The sequence below is a fragment of the Gymnoscopelus microlampas genome (genome assembly GCF_963454915.1).
Source record: "Gymnoscopelus microlampas genome assembly, chromosome: 22".
NCBI classification, from domain to species: Eukaryota; Metazoa; Chordata; class Actinopteri; order Myctophiformes; family Myctophidae; genus Gymnoscopelus; species Gymnoscopelus microlampas.
In genome coordinates, this window is record NC_139959.1 from 24,280,930 (window position 1) to 24,301,649 (window position 20,720).

Here is a 20,720-nt window from a genome sequence, read left to right on the forward strand (position 1 = left end):
CATGAGGCTGATTTGAAAATGTTCAAATGGTAGTCCTTCCTCGGCCTAATGGGAATGTGCGTGCAAAATTTCACGGAAATTGCATGCTGTGTTCATGATTTGAGGCATTTTGTTCAAAACGGTGCACTCCTGCAAACTTTGGAAGACATTTTTAGCCAATCAGGATGAAATATGAGAAATCTGAAAGACCCGTTTTGTTTAATGACTATAGAGATACTGTGTACCGATTTGTGGGATTTTTGGACAAAATCTGTAGGAGTACTGTCAAAAAATGTGTTTTGCACAAATCGGCCTCCTGGTGGCGCTATAACAGGCCCCTGTGAAAAATTTGGGGCAGAGGTTCTGCTCTGGTATCCAGGGACTGTGTGTGCACAGTTTGGCTGCGAGCAAGCCAACGGTGCCGGAGATTAGCTGTACACAGACAGATCGAATGACGGACGGACGGACACACGGACACACGGACACACGGACGGACGGACAGGGGGTAAAACATACTCTCTCGCGGAGACAATTAGAGGCATCACTACAAATGCAAATATTATGCCCAATTACTGTAAACAGCTAACAGGTTCTCACCACAATTCACAGCCCTTGAAGTATTGCAATGCTCTAGTACATTGGTTCTCAAAGTGGGGTACGGGGACCCCCAGGGGCACTTGAGGGGGTTCCAGGGGGTCACCAGCTAAATGATGGATAGGAACCAAATGGACCCTTATGGTTCTGTAACTCTCAGTTAAATTAACATTGATTTTATAATATAAATTCGGGTCCCAGAGGTATAAATGCCATTAAATGGGGGTCCATAGCCTAATACATGTCAAACTGGGGGTCCTTGACATTAAAATGGTTGAGAATCACTGCTAGAAAGCCGTATAAACCTTCTCTTATTGGGGTCCCTGGCTTATCTTTTCAAATGGGGGTCCACGGGCTAATAAGGGTCAATTTGCTGGGGGTCCTTGACATGAAAAAGTTTGAGAACCACTGCTCTAGTATCCTAACAATATAGCATCCAGCAATAACATGTCTAAATGTATCCAATTTATATCTAACAGAAGTTACAAACATACGGTACAGGTAAAGGTTTTGGTAATTCTAACACTATGTACTTACAGATGGTTCCATAAAATGGGAAATAAACAAAGGAATTGCATTGGAATGCTGCAGCATAGCCTCTCTTTGCCACCTTGCTGCTCTGTTTTAGTGCACATAGCTACTTCCTGATATTCTTCTTCTACTACTCAACTCAAAAGGAAGTTAACCCAAAAGACAGGAAATACCACATTAAAAGTCAGTACTGCAGTAGTCCTACTCAAAACTGCCACCTGGTGGAGAACTCGTAAAGAGTTCCAACACACCTTCGCAATCACACACGCATACATGCACGTACGTGCATACACACATTCTGTATTTATTTATCAAAGTGCCTCCTCCATCCTCTGTTCCCATATTTGGGTACAATGATCTATGTTGTAACTGCACTTCATGGGAGGTTGAATGGAAAATAATGTCACCCACTCGTTTACACCTGTAAACTTCAGGTCATGACCTCACAAAGATGTGGCACCATCGAAACGTTACGCTTGTCGCCTGCACCATATGTTAATAATAAGAAAGGCTGTGTTTGTTCCAATGCCTTCTTTCTACATGCCTTACGAGTCCTGCTCCTGAGATGCACCAGACCAACTTCATCCTGACTTGAGGTGCGGTGGAAACCCCCATTGTTCCTCTAATAGACTATTATACCAGATTATATTACTTATGGTAAAAACCGGGACAATTTGCTAGTGAATGTTGAAAACTGGGACATCTGGTCACCGTAGGCACAGTTACACACTGCTGGTTGCCAGTGTCCTCAGAGGAGGGAGGCTGCATGTGGGGAGATGACTGGACTCCACTGTCCCCGCATCACACACTCTGCTGGAGGCGGCAGGGAGGCAGGAGACGCCCTGCCGAAATCGCCACCACGATGGTAATGAGACTTGACCAGAGTCACAAAGACGTTGCAGTAATTACACGCACACACACACACACACGCACACGCACACACACAAACACACACACACACACACACACACACACACACACACATACACACACAGCCCCGCAGGTTAGTAAGATAACAACCTTTGACAGCCTGGCCCATTATGCCGGCATGGTCAGATACATATTATGGATGTAGGTTTTCAGTGCCATACACATGCTTGGAGACAGACAGCCAAGCATCATCACATGACGATCGACTCTTGCCCATGTCCAGACTGAAGGTCACACAGGCTAGATAGGGGCATTGAATTGAAAATACCACCACACTCATATATTAAGTCCACCCTTTGGAAATGTCATTAGTCATGCAACAAATGGCTGCATAAGTACAGTAAGGACACTTTCTCCTCACATACATTTTGTAGTCGGCACACGAATGGATGGTCATTAGCGGTCTTCCGAGAAATTGAAGGTGGCATTTATGAAAATGGCCACCTGACATTCTGACTAGTGCTTGTGTGGTTGGGCGGGGAGGGGGGGGTGGCTGTCAGTGAGGTGTGAGGCTAGTTACCCTCAGTCTTTCATCATTCATATTCTGTCAGTGGGAGGTTATACACGTGTGAATGTTCGTCTATGATGCTTATTATTACTGAGCAGTCGAGCAGTGCCAGTCACCACGTGGGGTGCATTTAAGGGCAATGCTCACCCAGTTTGGATATAGTGCCCTCCATCTAGATTGGACAGATTGTTGTTCCGAGAGCCAGAGGGGAAGTATAGCTAGATGGACTGACAAAAACATAAATGCAGTTGAGCTTTCCAGATGACCATTTGCAATTGTGCGTGGGATTATGCACGCAATACATAATGTGTGTTATGCATAATTTGACTTATCGTTTTTGCTACAATATACCCCACCCCCATGGCCCCCGTTAACATTGACGGGAGGCATGACCCCTCAGATACCTGCAAATTAACATGTCTCAGAAGTGAAATATTGGTATTTATTTTATTCCCTGTCATGTGTATTATTTGGTTAACATTATTCTAATTGTATTATAAATTATCTCAATTATAGCTGCTTCCACTAATAATATGGCTGCATGAGAGGACAAATCCCATTGTTTAACAATCACTGAGTCAGAACAAGTAACACAGAACAGCATTCAGCCCAGCAAGGCCAAAAGCTAGCAGGCTCGGTACTCACCAGCTGCCACTGTGGTTGTCCCGCATAGCCCTCCTAGTAGTGTCAGTGACTATAGCCAATTGGATTGTAGCCCAGGCTTGAATTTTAGCGAGGAACACTTGTTTCTAGCAGTAGTTTTCTGAATACTGTAGATCTATATGTAAGTAGTTATTCTCCCTAATGATCCAGCATGGATCAGGCAGAGAATAAGGGTCCAGGGGATCAGGAAAGGAAGGTTCAGGAATCCGGTAGTAAATACTGGAAGGCTAGAAGCTATGTGGCGAGAAATTTGTGGAAATGGACAGGTATATATCCTATACTGAGGGACGAGGAAATGAGCTGCAGGTGGGGAGTATTCTCATTCCCAGCCTTTACTGATCTGCGAAGAGAAAAGCCTGATCACGACTAGTCTCATGTGGCCAGACTGTTGCCTCCCACAATTTTCAAATGTTTCCGGTCATACAGTCTGGAACACGGAAGCTCTGATCATGATTAAAATATAAAGCGGATGTGAAGCCTCCTCCCCACTTCCGTTTAGTCTTTACAGTCGCGCAAATTGATCCTAATATAAATAAAAAATATAGCTGCAAGCAGCGATAATACGGGGCCAGTGAGAGAGAGACAGACAGACAGACATGGAAACTGGAGAGAGAGAGAGAGAGTAATGGAAACTGGGAGAGAGAGAGAGAGAGAGAGAGAGAGAGAGAGAGAGAGAGAGAGAGAGAGATGGAAACTGGAGAGAGAGGGAGGGAAATAGACAGAGAGAGAGAGAGAGAGAGAGAGAGAGAGAGAGAGAGAGATGGAAACTGGAGAGAGAGGGAGGGAAAGAGACAGAGAGAGAGAGACAGAGAGAGAGAGAGAGAGAGAGAGAGAGAGAGAGAGAGAGAGAGAGAGAGAGAGATGGAAACTGGAGAGAGAGAGAGAGACATGGAAACTGGAGAGAGAGGGAGAGAGAGAGAGAGAGAGAGAGAGAGAGAGAGAGAGAGAGAGAGAGAGAGAGAGAGAGAGAGAGAGAGAGATGGAAACTGGAGAGAGAGAGAGAGAGAGAGAGAGAGAGAGAGAGAGAGAGAGAGAGAGAGAGAGAGAGAGAGAGAGAGAGAGAGACATGGAAACGGAATAGATTGAAAAGAGACATCGAAACGGAATAGATTGATGAGAGAGAGAGAGATGGAAACAGAATGGATTGATTGGACATCTCAAGCTATTGCCATTGACAGGAATCGAATTCTCAACCTTCGGACTAATAGGCTTCAACATTACCTATAGTGCTATAGCTTTGTCCAGGCTGATGTTGTCTGTTGAAGATCATAAACTCTTGCCTTCTGTCATGAACCAAGCCAACACTAAGATCACTCGTTCACAAACCATTTACCAATAGAGAAATTGTATGTCTCCTCGCAACCGAAAACAGTGAAAGCAGCTGATCTACAAGCTCAGAAACACGTTGCTATCTGAAAAGTTTTGAGATTGTAGATCGGCTATTTTCAGAATGAAGTATGTCATACATTGAAAAAGCGTACTCTCAAATAAGCATTTCAGGTTATCTTTACCATTTGCACATGTATTCATTGATACAGTCATGTTGTTTGCAATTCAACTTAAATGAAGTCTGCATCAAGTGAGGCTTGAACTGGCGACCCTGAAATTGTGAGGCACTCATTTAAGGGAGACGCCATTGGACCAACAGACAAGGAACTGTGAAAAAGGAGAGCAAACAGATGATACAGTTTCACGCAAATAGCTGAAAAATCCTGGGTTTAAGTGTTTTTCAAACTGCTCAAAATTGCGGACAATCTAAGGGCGGAGCTTACTTAGATTATTTTGTCCATCTTGTTTGACTGAGTTCCCATTCAGATTCTGCTTTAACACTACCACACAGTAACTTTCCTCTTTACTGAATCATTACTGAAAGCACAGGGGAAGAGAGAGAGAGAGAGAGAGAGAGAGAGAGAGAGAGAGAGAGAGAGAGAGAGAGAGAGAGAGAGAGAGAGAGAGCGCAGAAGAAGTTCCCGGGTCAATTCTATCCACCTTAGAAAAACTGCACCGTCCTTTCCTCCCCACCATCACCTATGGAGTTTCTCCCATGGTTCAGCAAAAGGGAAAGCTGATAATTGGTTGGAACTACTGCACAGTCAGAGCAATGTTGTCTTTTTATTAATTTCTTGGTTCTTGTCTCATTAGAGACAAGACGTAAAGGCCCATGTTAAAATTTCAATACGCTTTTCGATTCAAGCAACCTTGACATTTGCAGAAAATCTATTGACTGAGTGCGTCCTATTTTATATGCTGGACCTCTATGTTCCTTTTTGCTTGCATGGTAATGCACAGAGCCGTTTGTCTGAAAGGTAAAGCATCTGCTTTGTATAGAGAACATGCAGTATGTGGCCTCCTCTGTACTGCACACGCCTTTATAAAATCTGCTACAGTATGCTGTGTTTGATCCCTTAATGTCATGTGTGGTGCAGACATTCTGTACAACAGCATGTCTTTCTGAGCTGAGACTTTGAAGAACTGCATTTTGCACCCTAGTGCTTTCATCAACCCACGTTGGTTTGTGCTACTCGCTGGGATCACGATCAACTGGCATCATAGTGTTTTTCATGACCCTCAGCATATTAGAGTTGGGTGTACAAATATGAATATGGGATGCCCCAATCATCAACCTCCACATGAATATGAAAATACATTAACTAATTGAGGGCATGAAACACAAGCCCTGGCAATAACAGCTATTAATTCATTTCCTGGTTCAAAATCAAAATGAAATGTATTTATTTACTTATATAGTTAAAGTGATGTTAGGCCTTTAGCTGGCGCTTATCCATAGCTGCCTGCCAAATCCTTTTGGTGGCCTTTTGGTTACAGCACCTTTTCTCTTAGCTCAACACACCGGCTGTCGTTGTCCTCCCACACACACACACACACACAGACACACACACACACACACACACACACACACACACACACACACACACACACACACACACACACAAACATGTGCGCACGCACATACAGTACACACGCACGCACACACACACACTCATGGACTGAATATAACCTCTCTCTCTCTCTCTCTCTCTCTCTCTCTCTCTCTCTCTCTCTCTCTCTCTCTCTCTCTCTCTCTCTCTGTCTCTGCCCGTGACTTAGAATCCACCAACATGCAAGTACAACATTCTGCTTATGATTATGTGAGGAAAGACATCAATGAGGTCATTGGATAAACGTCAGCCTCATCATACTGTGAACCTAGGGAAGGGCTTCCGGCAATTATATCATCCATGTCCAATAGTCATACATAAAAATTGCTGTGGCCAGGGGTGCCAATTTATGATTTTGCCGGTGTCGTTCGATTGTGCATGCGCCCGTTTCAGGAACCAGTCGTAGCACAATTAATAGAGCTACATGCAACGATGTACCCTCAATAACATTGGTACAAAGATGTTCACATCAGCCTATCTGTGCACCCAGCACCACAAACAGCTGTACGAGGCACGCATCAATGTTTTTTAACTGTGAGACCCTCTGGCATCTCACATTTTGTTTTATAATGCAATTTGAATGGGTCCATGGGTGTCCTGGCCAACTTTAGAGGTTTAATGAAGAGGCTAGAGGGTTTACTGTGAGCACATTCCCAGTGGGTGCTCACTGTCTCCCATGGGTGCTCACGCTCCCGAGCACCCACAGGATTGGCGCCTATGGCTGCAAATCCCTGCCTTCTCTGCATTAGATAATATGTGGACTGGATGGAACCCATAGGTTTGTTCTGTTTGCCCTGCCATTTACAAGGTCTTGACATGACTAATGGAGTGTTGCGCTTAAAGGATTATGGTGTCTGGTATGGAGTGTTCCCTGGGTCATGGTGAAGTTAATTACCTGAGATTGAGCAGTTACTTTGTCCCTCTCCAGGGAGATACTCAGTAGACAGCAAGACAGAGGCAATGTATCTTGAACCGGCTGCATATCCAGGTCACTGTTGATAGAAAACGCACACATGTTCACATATTTTCTTTTTCACTTTGACCTTCCAAAAGTGTGCAATCTCTTATATGGCATAATTTCACCATAGCCACAGGGCACTAGCATGCATGTTGGTTTAATTGAGTTAATGGGACAGCAGCCAATGGTAGGGAGAACCTTATTAAACTTTGGTGTATATCCACAACAGTTGGCAAGTGTGCAACAAAGCCTGCCACAGTGTCAGGACACTCTGTGGCTTTCATTTTATTCATTCCTTTCTATTTATCTATTTGAGCTTTGTCCCCCTTTTTCTCTCCAATATACTGTAGTCATTTTTGCCAATTGATTACTCCCCACATACATTTGTGTGTTGTCACTGCTGTTGTATAGAACTAAACATTTGTTCAAAGATTGTTGGACAACCATCAGACGACATTGAGGCTTAATTAGGAGTTTTAGGCCAGGGGTAGGCTGAGTGGTGGACATTGCTCATGTCTTTACTTGTCTTTATGTATGTATTTTTGTTTTTGTTTTTGTTTTTTAGTGTCATGTCAAATTTGTGTACTGTTTATGTGTTGCATACATGGCTGCTGGGTCGCAAGACAAATTTCAGTGTGAACTGAAAATAAAGTATTATCGTATCGTATCGTATGTATCCTACTGACTCACCTGCCAGTGAGGAGCCTCCACCGGGAGGACGTAGAGCCTTCGTCCTACTCCTTCCGCCCAACACTCCCTGCTGATAGGTGCAGCCCCAGCCCGCAGGATTACATGCAGTGATATCACCCTCCCCGCCCGGCTTACCTCCCCCAAACACGGGCCAATTGTGTTTGTATAGACGCTGGACAAAGCCAGATGCACCACGTTGGATTCGAACCCAGGCACTTTACCACTGCGCCACCCGAGCCGCTCTGTGGCTTTGTCACTCACTAATCCTCCCACCGAAGTGTAATGCTGCTGGATCAAACAGCCACAAACCCAGATGTATTAATTATCATCATGGGGGGAAAAAAGGAAAACAAAAACTTGACTGATGCCACTAATCGGAACCACATTTTGCAGTGTGGAAGGTAGCCATTTCTCTGATCCTCCCTCTCTGCCATATCAGCCCCCCCCCGTATCTCTCTCTCTCTCCGTCTCTCTATTTCTCTCTCTCATTCTCCCTTTCAATTCATATAGCTTTCTTCCTCTCTCCCTCTTTCTGTCTCTCCGTGACTTTTATATTTGCCAGATTAGCATTGAGAGAGAGAGAGAGAGAGAGATAGAGACACACACACACACACACACACACGCACGCACGCACGCACGCACACACACACACACACACACACATGCACATTTACAGCTGAATACAACATCATAGGCAGGATTTTGGTAATAGGGGGCAGTCTCAGTCCATCTGCAGTGGTGCACTGGCTTAATCCTTTCCTTTCTGCACTGAATGACTCCCAGTGACACACTATAGAAATTTGACAGCTGCCTGAGCGCTGCATGGAATGGGATGGTGTTAGGAGAGAGAGAATGGGGGCGTTCACAATTTGTGGTCTCAAAAGGCAATTAAGCAGAGCACACATCCAGACTGACTGTTCTGGGCAGTGATGATGTCTCAGATCTCTTCTCTTCAAGTTAAAGTTGCTCTGTCCGGACAGAGCAACTTTAACACCATCCCATTCCATGCAGCTCTGAAGCAGCTGTCAAATGTCTATAGTGTGTCACTGGGAGTCATTCAGTTCCATGTGTTCCATGTGTCCAAATTAAAAAACTAAACTGTTAGACCTGTAGGTTAGCTCTGAAATGGTCCGCAGCAATATTTAAAATATAGGCAGTCAAAAGTACAGCCGACCTCCAGAACCAACAGTTCTATAAGATTTTCGGTAGCACTTCATAATAATGACCCGTTATGAAACATTTATGAGCATTTATAAGCAGTTTTTAGACATGAACTAATCACAAACAAACAGTTTATTTGACAACAACAGCAGCAGGGGGAGTTAGCTGTGTTAGAGAACAGACAAAGACAAAGCATGCTCCGCTTTGGCACTTTACAGAGAAATGCTTATAAAACCTATCATATCATATCAGATGCTTATGAAGCCTTTCATATCATATCAGATGTACTATTCTATCATGCCTACCGTAAAGCCCCCTAAATGGATGGCACCATTTAAGATGCAAGACATAGTTTCAACGATCTGATTAGAACAATGTTTTTTACAATGACGAGCATAACTGTCAGGAAGCCAGATGGAAAGATATAGCTTAGTTTGTAGAACCAGCAATCTTGCATTTTATAGTGCAGATGGCAATGCTCTCAACTCTTTTAAACACTGCGTGGGAGACAGAGTGATCTGCTGCAGCAGGCGAGCTGCTCTTGTAGTTTCAACTTGTTCCACTGATGTTGTTGCCTCTGTTGTTGTAGCCTCGGAAACCCATGCCTTTTTTTTTGTTTCAAAAGAAAAAAAGCCTGGGAGAACCTTGCAGGAACGCTGGTCTTAGGACCTTGTTATCTCCTAACCAATCAGAGTGCTCCAAACCCAGGCGCTGGAATCCAGCGCCTGGGTTTGGCTCCGCCCTTCAAGACCATCGATTGGGCTCGTTCTTTCAGTCTACTGTTGTTGTGACCTTGGGCATTTGTTAGTGGAAGTTGGTGCTCTGTTCCTCCAACATTATAAGTTACTCTCACAGAGATACTTGGGTCAGCTATAACATCCACTGCCTCAGAAACAGTCCCTATACCCACTCAAGGCTAACTTTTGCCCCACATACTGTAGGTCGTTCAGGTCGGGTCATGCAGTGACCAGTCTGACACAAAACAGGGGAGTGACTGCACTCGTGCACGCATGCGCGTGCACACACACACACACACACACACACACACACACACACACACACACACACACACACACACACACACACACACACACACACACAGCTACATAATTATCTTTGGTGTCCAACCTGCCCTCCAAGCACAAATGGGCTGCCTGTCACAAGGCCACTGTGATTTATGATGCCGTCAAAACGGCATCATAAATCACAGCATTTTCCTTTCCTCGTCGTTGCTTCACCAGGGGTTAACATGTTGTCTTTGTTATGTCATGTTGTCTATCTATCTTTGGGATCTTAAAAAAAAAAAAGGTTTAATCAATGTTCAACATCCATTGGCATGCGGGTCAAGTATGATGTTAAATTGTTAATGCTGCATTTTCAATGTATTTTTCCCCACTAGGCCCGAGCGTGTTGGAAATACCACGTGCTCTTCAGATGTTTCATTACCAAAGAAACCTGCTGAGCAGCGCACATCTCCATCTGCAGAGGGACATTTTGAACATCACCTTAAACTGGAGCGCTGCAGAATTTCAATGCAGCTACATAATATGTATGAATCTGTACCGCTCTTCGCTTGACGCTTCTTCAGAGATGGTACAGGGAGAAGAGGAATAGAAACATACCACACAGACACACCTTGGAAACAACGAAAGAACCACAGGAAGGGTTGCAATGTGAGGGTGCGTACTAGGCTATCACCCTCCCCTGAGGGAGGATTAACATTACTTAAACGCACGTTTTCCTTTTAAGGGAGTAGTTCACCCAAAACATGACTTATTTTCTAGCAATTACACACCCCATGAAGCCTTGAATTCATGGAGATCTTTTTGTTTTTGTAAAATTCCTATTGCAGAGTCTCCTACAAATTATTGGCTGAATGCGACAAAAACATGAATTCAAGGCTTCATGGGGTGTGTAATTGATAGAAAATAAGTAATTTTTGAGTGAAATACTCCATTAAGCTATACTCAACTTTAATGTCAAGTTTAACGTCACATCACAAGTTTGCAGAAACATTTGCAGCTGATATAAATAGCAGCAAATGTCAGTGAGTAAACTGTTTAGAGGTGTGTCAAATCAATTTAACCCACCCCACCATCACATACATACACAGGTGCATACACAACCTCATCCTTAACCCCCATCCTGGCGGAGTCACAGGCCACTGCCAGTCATCATCTGCGGTGGCTCTCTCTCCCATGAGGAAGCAGAGGCTTTCTGTCCATCAATAGAAGATGGCGTGGCTTCACTGATTAGCTACGCTCACTGAGCAAATGCCTGGGGCTTCTGGCCCCGCAACTTAAAAAAGCTGGAGAGAGTAGTGGAATGGAAACGATATGAGCGTTGTGCAGAGACGGTGCTGGTGATGGAGAATGAGGTGTTCGTTTTGGAGACAGGCAAGGGTTTTTAAAGTGTGAGCACCAGCAAATTGACCTTGAAAAAGTGATGACACATACAGTATCGCCCAAATCAAATACACCCAGTGGTGGCTTATCCAACGGGCTTGAGGTTCTGAGGCACAGGGCACCAACCTTGGGGGGGGGCACCAAACGGTGTGAAAAAAAAAACTGCGAAAAACGCCGAAATTTAGAAGCAGTGCTCCGCTCATCCCCACCCCCGTTGACAAAACGCTCCCGGGGGGCACCACGAAGGGTTAATCCGCCCCTGAATACACCCTTAATAAACTGCTCAAAAAAAGTTCGGAAACTTAACTTCGGTCAATTATATCTCCCCTTTAATAATACCAATTGGTATTGTGTTTTATATCATTTTTATCGTTGATTAGTCACCTTTACAACGAGGTACAGCTTGTAAGGATCGTGCATTTGTGGAATGAGCAACAGAGCTAAACGTGTGGGTAGCGCCTCCAAAAAATGTGCCAAAATCACCCAATATGCTTCTGTTGGTAATCGCTCTTTTTTTTGAGCAACCTGTCAGCACACACCTGCTGAGAGGTGTGTGCCAGTAGTCACAGGTGTGTGACTGCCTCACAGGTGAGTGACTGGCACCTGAACATGGGTTCTGCAACTTTGTTGAATTTGTACGCCAAGCAGCAACACTGCCCCCATGGAAAGATGCCACGTTTGTCCCTTCAGGATAAGGCCCGTGCAATAGGGCAAGTGAAGCTGGTGTTCCGTTATGCAGAGTGACAGCATTATTTGGTGTTAGCCCTGGTACCATTTCCAAACTTAGGACCAAGTTCTGTGAGACAGGTGAAGTCAACAAGGAAGACAACATCCCAAGACCCCTTGCTTCACTGAGGAACCATAGATTTACAGGCAAGATTTGCACAACGGTACCAAAGACAGATGTCAAAGTTGTAGGGTCCATGCTCAGGTGCCAGTCACACACCTGTGTCTGGCACACACCTGCCTGCAAATGGTACCAGGGCTGACAACAGAGCTGACATCAAAGAATGCGTAATCTGCGTAACGGAACACCAGCTTCACTTGCCCTATTGCACGGGCCTTATCCTGAAGGGACAAACGTGGCAGTCCATGGGGGCAGTGTTGCTGCTTGGAGCATACATAAACTCAACAAAGTTGCAGAACCCATGTTCAGGTGCCAGTCACTCACCTGTGAGGCAGTCACACACCTGTGACTACTGGCACACACCTCTCAGCAGGTGTGTGCTGACAGGTTGCTCAAAACAAGAGCGATTACCAACAGAAGCATATTGGGTGATTTTGGCACATTTTTTGGAGGCGCTACCCACACGTTTAGCTGTGTTGCTCATTCCAATAATGCACGATCCTTACAAGCTGTACCTCGTTGTAAAGGTGACTAATCAACGATAAAAATTATATAAAACACAATACCAATTGGTATTATTAAAGGGGAGATATAATTGACCGAAGTTAAGTTTCCGAACTTTTTTTGAGCAGTTTATTTGAAAAGACATGAGACATTTAAGTTTATAATCAGAAATCACCCAGATAGCCATCTTCAGAAATGAATGCCAGCTCTGCTGCTAACTAGTTAGCATAGACAGAGACAATTAGGCCCTATCTAGAGCAGGGATTCCCAAACTGTGGTGCGTGCACCCCCTGGGGTGCACAAGCCTCTTGGGGGTGTGTGACATTAATAGTGCTGGTGGTGCTGGTGTTATAATTAAACATATTGTCAACCCATACGGTACATTTCTCTGAACTTTGACCTTTCACCAAACAAATACCTCAGTAGGTCATCAGTTAACTTTTTCTTTTCAAACCATTTGAGAAGATCATCTTCTATGACTGGAACACATGGTAACATTTTAATGCACCAAATTGGAGAAGTCTCACTTCACAACCACTGTCCTAGAGCATTCCCCATAGTGAGACACTTCATTCATAATTATTATCAGAGAACTGAGGCTACACAAGTTGTGGCGCAGCTGGGGTAAAGTACTGTGGTGCATCTGGCATCTTGCTGAGCGACTAGACAAACAAAATTGTCCGTGTTCAGGGGAGGGAAGCCGGGCGGCGACCACAATCTTTGTCACTGCAAAGATGTATCGGGAAATCTGTCCTCTGCATTTGATCAGTGTAGTGGCTTGAGCAGTGAGCAGCCACTGTGCAGCGCTCAGGGACCAGCTCCAGTTGAATTGCCAGTACCTTGGTCAATGGCACTGGCAGGAGTACGTCCTAGCATGCATGTGTTTTGATGTGGGAGGACACCCAACCCAACATGCAAACTCCTCACAGAAAGGCCATTATAAGAGTGTAAATATTGTAATTTCCATGGTCTTAATGCACTTCAGTACAGTGATTTTTCTGAGCAAAAGGAGCTATAAGGATAATTCCTTTTAACAGGTCTTTCATGAAAGTCCTTGCGATCTTGTTTCCAATGAGAACCTGTGAGCAATTAGGGGTTAAGAGTCTTGCTCAGGGACAAATGTCATTTCATCGACACATACTGTATGCTGGCCTGGTCTGGAATCGAACCTAGGGCAACCAGGGCCTCTGGCTCCCTAGGCGGGCTCACTAACCACTCAGCTATGGCCGCCGCAAACGCAGTAGCTACTATGCTATTCTGTTTTATCTGACCACGTTAGCAACATTAATGTTTGCCGATAGCTAACCCATGATCTGGGAAAGATTAGCCTATTATTGAGAATATTGAGAACAAATTATGTTAATCCGCTGATCAACAGAAGGGGTGTGGCTGACATTTTTGTCAGCAGAGAGTTATGTTGAATCATCCCTTTATTGTAGTGCTTCGGTGTTCTCTCACTACGATTTGGTGCACTCTTATGGCATGTGATAAATGCTTATGAGTTATAATCCATCCTGTATGTTTCCTTACAGTAGGCCCTATGTATGAGAGTACTAACAGTACCAGTACGTAACAATTCCTAGAAAAAGACCACAAAGGTGTTCTCGAAAATGAGGGGAAAGGCCATCTTAATAAAGGCAAATTACCATTATAGTCATATCCTCATGTTCAGTATGTATACAGAGGAATACTACACAAGTGCAAAGACCTTATCAGTTTGTCAAATTAGCCGCCCACAGTCTGCAAAGAAGGAACGGCATGGAAATTGTCTCATTGCTACCATGCAGATCCACAGCCTAATTGACCCATGGAGTAAATTGAGGCACCTTTGGCATAAACACACCCTATTAAAACCTGCTCAGCAATTTTAATGTGTATGCAGCGTAATCACATTGCTAGATAAAGACACACTAACTCTTCCTTTGACACTAAAGAGGAGCTTTGGAAGATTCTGAAAAGAACATCATAAATTAAAGCCTGTCCACGAGGAGCTGTAAGAATAATTCAGAATGAATTAGGAGTCCCATTATTCTGTATATTTTAATGAAATATGAAAACATTCCTAAGCATTTAAAGGACTAAAGTCAAAAAATAAGGGGGGGGGGCACAGGGAGACATGTAGACATTGGTAGAAGAGAAAGGCTCTGGTGGGAATTGAACTCAGGCCAGCAGGGACACTGGAAACAATCTCTGGAGACTGTTGACACAACCACCTCACCTTCCCTAGGAACATTCTGCAACAACAACAGCTCCCATTACCCTTTATAACAGTATTTAATGACATCGTTCACATGAGTAAACACCTGAATATAATCTGTAAATAAGTCACAACTGTGTGGGATATGAGTTGGAATTACAATTATTTGGCTATCTATACTGCCAACTTGTAATAGGTGCAATGATTTGAAAAGAGTTATGGTGCCGTGCATGAAAATAAACATCATCATGTATAATTTGAAGGTATTACACATAGTGTATGGTGCTGGATTTCTCGCAGTGAAACTTGTTATATCGTCATATGAATGCAGAAAAGCATGCCCAGCACCAACTCATCAAAAGTTTGTCTGTCTCTTTAATGGTAGGAAACAACTTTGAACAGCAAAAGCAAATGTAGACTGTGTTGCAAATACACTTGCCTGCATACATACCGTACGTGTCATGTTGCTTGCCAAAGTTACGAAATTAAGAGGCTAATCTAAAGGAACAGTAGTAGCCACTAACCTCCAACTGTACTTCCTTCAATAACACACCACTCCATTACACTATGACAGCTACTATATCTGTCTGGGCTGGAATGTTTTGTCAACGTTACCGTCTGTACAGTGTGATGACTGATCTTGTGTACAGCAGGCCATGCTCACTGCCCCTGGGTCTTAGACCCCTAGCAGAGAGACAGTACTTTGGTCTGTCCTCTCCCAGTTCAGCTGCTCAGCAGATGCATATTTTAAGCTTATTTTAAGAAGGCATCAAAGTTCATTTTCTCACTGCAAAGAGTTAATGACAAGGCAGCGTCACAGAAATTTCCTGTACATTTAATAGGCTGATGTGACATGTTCAGTGGTAAGTATAGCATGGAGACAACATCCCTTAGAGACGATCAAACTGACATTCAGCTCTGGTCCCGAGTTCTGCTCGGTGCTGATTGGCACAGCTGGGAGCGGTTTCTTCAGACATACTGTACTTTTACCCATGGTATTGAATTATGAATTATGGATTAAACAAGACCCTGAGTTATGAGTCCGGATGAAGCCAGATTTGCACACATGCACATAGATGTACAGTAGCCTATTTGAGCTTTTTCTTTCCTCATTTTTCTAATCAACATACAGTATGTTGATTAAAAGAAAGCATTGTAACTACTCACTTCCATCAGTGTCTGTGATAGGTTTTACCCCGACTCAGGGGGACTTCAGAGGACAACATGGTTTTGGGTCAGTCTCAGAAAAGCCGCTTGGGCAGAAGTGAAATTAAATGTCCATCATTATGGCTGTGTAAAACCCATATTAAGGTCACAGTCCAATAGTGAGTGGGAAAACAAATCAGCGGTTCAAATTACTTTTGACATGACTAAATAAACACAAGCGAAACACAGAGCGACAATGTTTTAGAAGATCCACTTACAGTTTAATTTGCTTCACTCCAGGTTTCATCTTGGGACCCAATTAAAGTGAAAAGTGCTCCTCGGCGCACAGGTCTACGCCAGGTCAGGTTGGTTATTGTGGCCTCCTGGTGGCGCTTAATATGCCAATGTGAGAAGGGTGCCATTTCTTCTTAGGCCTTTCACGGCAATCGGACACTACATTCATGATTTGAGGTATTTTGTTCCAAAAATGTGTTTTTGGTAAATTCACATTGGGTGTAACAGTACAGTGATCTTATGGACTCTCTCCCCCCACCACCACCACTCCACTCCACCACCCCATGGTGGATATCTCTATTATTGAACTAAATTGGCGGGGGGCTGTGATAATCCATGGTTATTCGGTGGCGGTGATGCAGTCAAGGGCAGCAGTCATTCACCTCAAGCTGATCTCCTGATAGAACATGATGCCAAATGCTCAAATCCCTCTGGCTCACTAAATTTTTGCACTATAAGCAAGTGCGGTATTTGTTTTAGAGGACAGGACAGCACTAAAGTGGATGCTTGGAGGACTTCCACATATTTAATTCCTGAACCCAACAGCAGCCAGTGGCCATCATTACATGGGGGACATACGGCATAATGACGTAGTATGACATTATTATTTACCATATTTAGGGGCTGTGTCAACATAATGATTTCTTTTAGCTGCTAGCGCCTTTCTGCCATGCATTTCTATGGTAAAGTGTTTTTCAGCACTGCGTCCAGATTTCTTTTAGTCTGAGCATTCTGCATGCTCCAGCAGTTTTGGGCAGAGCACCCTGGGCGCCTCAAATACAAAATAGTTCACGTTTTGGAGAGGAGTGCCGCTCATCGTCACTTTTGAATGGAAAGCACTTTGGGTCAACTTGAACTGTTGTTTTTAAATGTGCTATACAAAGTAAGATGACTTGCGGGACCCCTTCCCTCCCTTTTTCCATGTGAAAGATCAATAGACATGAGAGGTTGATCCTGTCATGTGCCTGACAAATAACCCAAACATTTACGACCTGACTTTGAAGCATTAATAGAACCATGAAAAGTTCGAGCACACCAACTGTTATAGGTTTTATCATTGCATTTAGTGTCAATAAACGCTCAGTTTAAGCACTGTAGGTGCCTAGAAGCGCTTTGCACATGATCTCCAAAGCATTCCCCCACTCAAAAGAATGCTTTCTGTGGATGCAGCTTCAACAGTGGACAAGTCCAAGGAGTTTCCATTGCTAGCACATTGCATCATGCTTACCACCACTTTCAACATGGCATCCCATATTTGTTGTGGGCAATTTTAGCTATTTGTCATACAACAACGTATATAGGACTACGTTGGCTAAGACAAGGGTCATTTAGGATAACTGTATTAAATTGTGTTTTAGGCATTAATCTGTGTGCATGTATACAGGAGAAATATAAAGATATTTACTTCACGTTTCCAAGGTCACATACATTACATGCTTTTGTTTGTGGTAATCTTGAGACTTGAGAAGGTCAGTCTTTATGGTAGAGTGTTTTTCAGCATGACAGCATACCATTTAGCAGATGCTCTTACCCAAAGCACTTTACCATGGAGTGCATACACTTCTAGCATCTGCAGCTTCAGCAGGAATAGGCTCCTGCACATTCAAATTATAAATGCATAACGTTTTAATCTGAGAAGTGCAAAAAAAAAGAAAAAAGAAAAAAGAAGATGTGCAAGGGTATGTACACATTATCCAAACTTTCTGGAGAAGAGGCAAAAAAATAAAGTGTGTGTGTGTGTGTGTGTGTGTGTGTGTGTGTGTGTGTGTGTGTGTGTGTGTGTGGGGGGGGGGGGGGGGGGTGGACTTCAGTCTAACGCTATGCACTGCACTCCCTTGTGTCCTCTGCGATACACACTCCAAGTTTTAAGTCAATCGGATGGACTGTTCTCGAGATACATGAACTACAAACACTCACGCGCAGGCAGAGATTTTGCACAGTTATAGAAGGATTATTATTTCAGTTGTGCTTACTTTTCTGGAAATGACTTGTGCTGATGTAATAGCCCCTAACCAGACAGACCTTAACAATACTACTATAAAATGTTTTATTACTATAATTGCATTCACTCCTATTTCTTCTTGTAGTAGAAATAGCAGTTCAACATAGACATTTTGTAAATGTAAGTTACTCTTTAGTTATTACTCTACTTTACAAAGTAATATTATTTAGGTATCAAAAGTAGGCTATATGTTGTGTTACTCATTACATCATTATTTTGGCCTGTTTAGCCAGTTCCTTTTAGAACCGAAAACACGTTATTGGAACAATAATTAACCTCAGTAAAGTGACCCTAGTCAAAATTCCAATAGAAAGAAATCTAATAAATACATTTTGGAATTGGAATTTTTGACTAAGGGAAAAAAATATTTATTTTTCAATTTTACAATATGCTGTAAACACATTTAGGGTGTACACTACCTCTTCTGCCACTTTTTTCAGTTCTGGCTTAACCGTGCAGTACGTATTTACGAAACTAGGCATATATATGGTAGAGGGCTATGCCAAACGACAAACACACAAAACTCACAACCATTGGCTAAAGGGTGAAAAATGCTAATTTTGAACAGGCATAGCTCATGAACCGTTTGACCGACAGCAATAAAACGTCAATACACTCTCCTCATGAGTTCTTAATTCCCCACTAAGCTGTTTCCAATGTTCATTTGGTAGCTGCATGGTTCCTTTTCTCTCTTCACAGTTTGGGTGTAGCAGTAGTTCAGATGGTAGCATCACTGTCTGTAAGTCACAAGGTCCCCAGTTGAAGCCTTACCTTATGCAGGCTTCTTTTAAATTGCAGCGCACAAATCATGACCGTATTAATAAATGCATGCACACTTTTTAAAGATAACGTGAAATGCTACTTTGAGGGTATTCATTTTCATCCCTACTGCGCATGTGCGACATATGCGTGACTACTGCACATACTCTAATCACAGTAGCACAAGGCTCTGTAGCACACCACAGGTAAAGCCCGAGGCAGCCGTGGGACATAAAACGTATGAGGAATTTGTCAAAAGCACACCACGCATGCCGCATTTGGTTACCTATCAAATTCTGTGCATGTCCGTTGCGTCCTGCCATCACTGCAATGACGGCAGGTCACAGAATCAGACGTAACACATGCGGTGTATCATCGAAACATCTCTGTGGCCGTGACAAAGTAATGTATAGTGGACTGCATATCTGTGCTATACCAGGACCTTGATATACATGAAAATAACAGAGATGAAAAGATGTAGCTGCCAAGGGCTTTACACACAGTTATAGATATCATGGAAAACCTTTTTTCCCCATAAGCTCTGATTTACATCTGACTATGCAATTTATGCACAGGGTCTGTAATCTACATGCCATTGAGTGTGACTGCCTAAACAAATGAACTTTGAATACATTATAGGCTAAAGGAATTTGACTTTATAACTAGACTGCACAACTTCATTCACTTCACCTATATTCAGGAGTCCAGCAGACTGTACTTGATTTGATAGGCAATTAAATGTCACTGTCAAATCTTTTGTCCCAGTCCAGCCCAGCCTTGCTGAAAGACACTGGCCACCTTACAGATTGCTACAAAACCTGTATATCCACTCATTTTGGGGCTAAACAACTTGAAGGATAAATATAATCCATTCTGTGTCTAAGGCTTGTTGCATATGGCATTTTCCACATTTCCTGTTGCATTCCTTGGCCCCTGTATCGCTGCTTGCAGCTATATTTATTATTATATTTTGTATTAACTCTCTCTCTCTCTCTCTCCCCCTCCCTCAGTCCCCTCAGTACCCCTCTCTCTCTCTCTCGCGCTCTCTTTCTCTCCCTCATCCCCCCCCCTCTCTCTCTCTCTCTTTCTCTCTCTCTCTCTCTCTCTCTCTCTCTCTCTCTCTCTCTCTCTCTCTCTCTCTCTCTCTCTTTCTCTCCCTCAGTCCCCCCACTCTCTCTCTCTCTCTCTCTCTCTCTCTCTCTCTCTCTCTCTCTCTCTCTCCCCCCCCCTCTGTATCGGAGACATGTGAATGGCAGCCAATGGGAGGGTTGAGTCCCCTCAGCCTCTGTGACATGCATCCACAGGGAGGAAAGAGGACGCGTGTGTGTGTGGAGCTGTGCGTGCTGCAGTGAATGGATAGAAAGCCTCTATATCCCGCTCCCCGGATCGTGCGTCTTCTGATCGCGGACATTTAATACTGAATATTGACTTCAGGTGAGTGAGAAAAATAACCAGTAACTTTCACCCGCCTACCGAGATAGAAGCGTTTATTGATCAGCGTCCAATGTTCCGAGATCATCAGTTGCGTCGGTCTGACTCTGACCTGCATGTGTCCAGGTGCAGTGATGGAAAGTAACTGAGTACATTTACTCAGTACCGTACGTAGTTAAGTA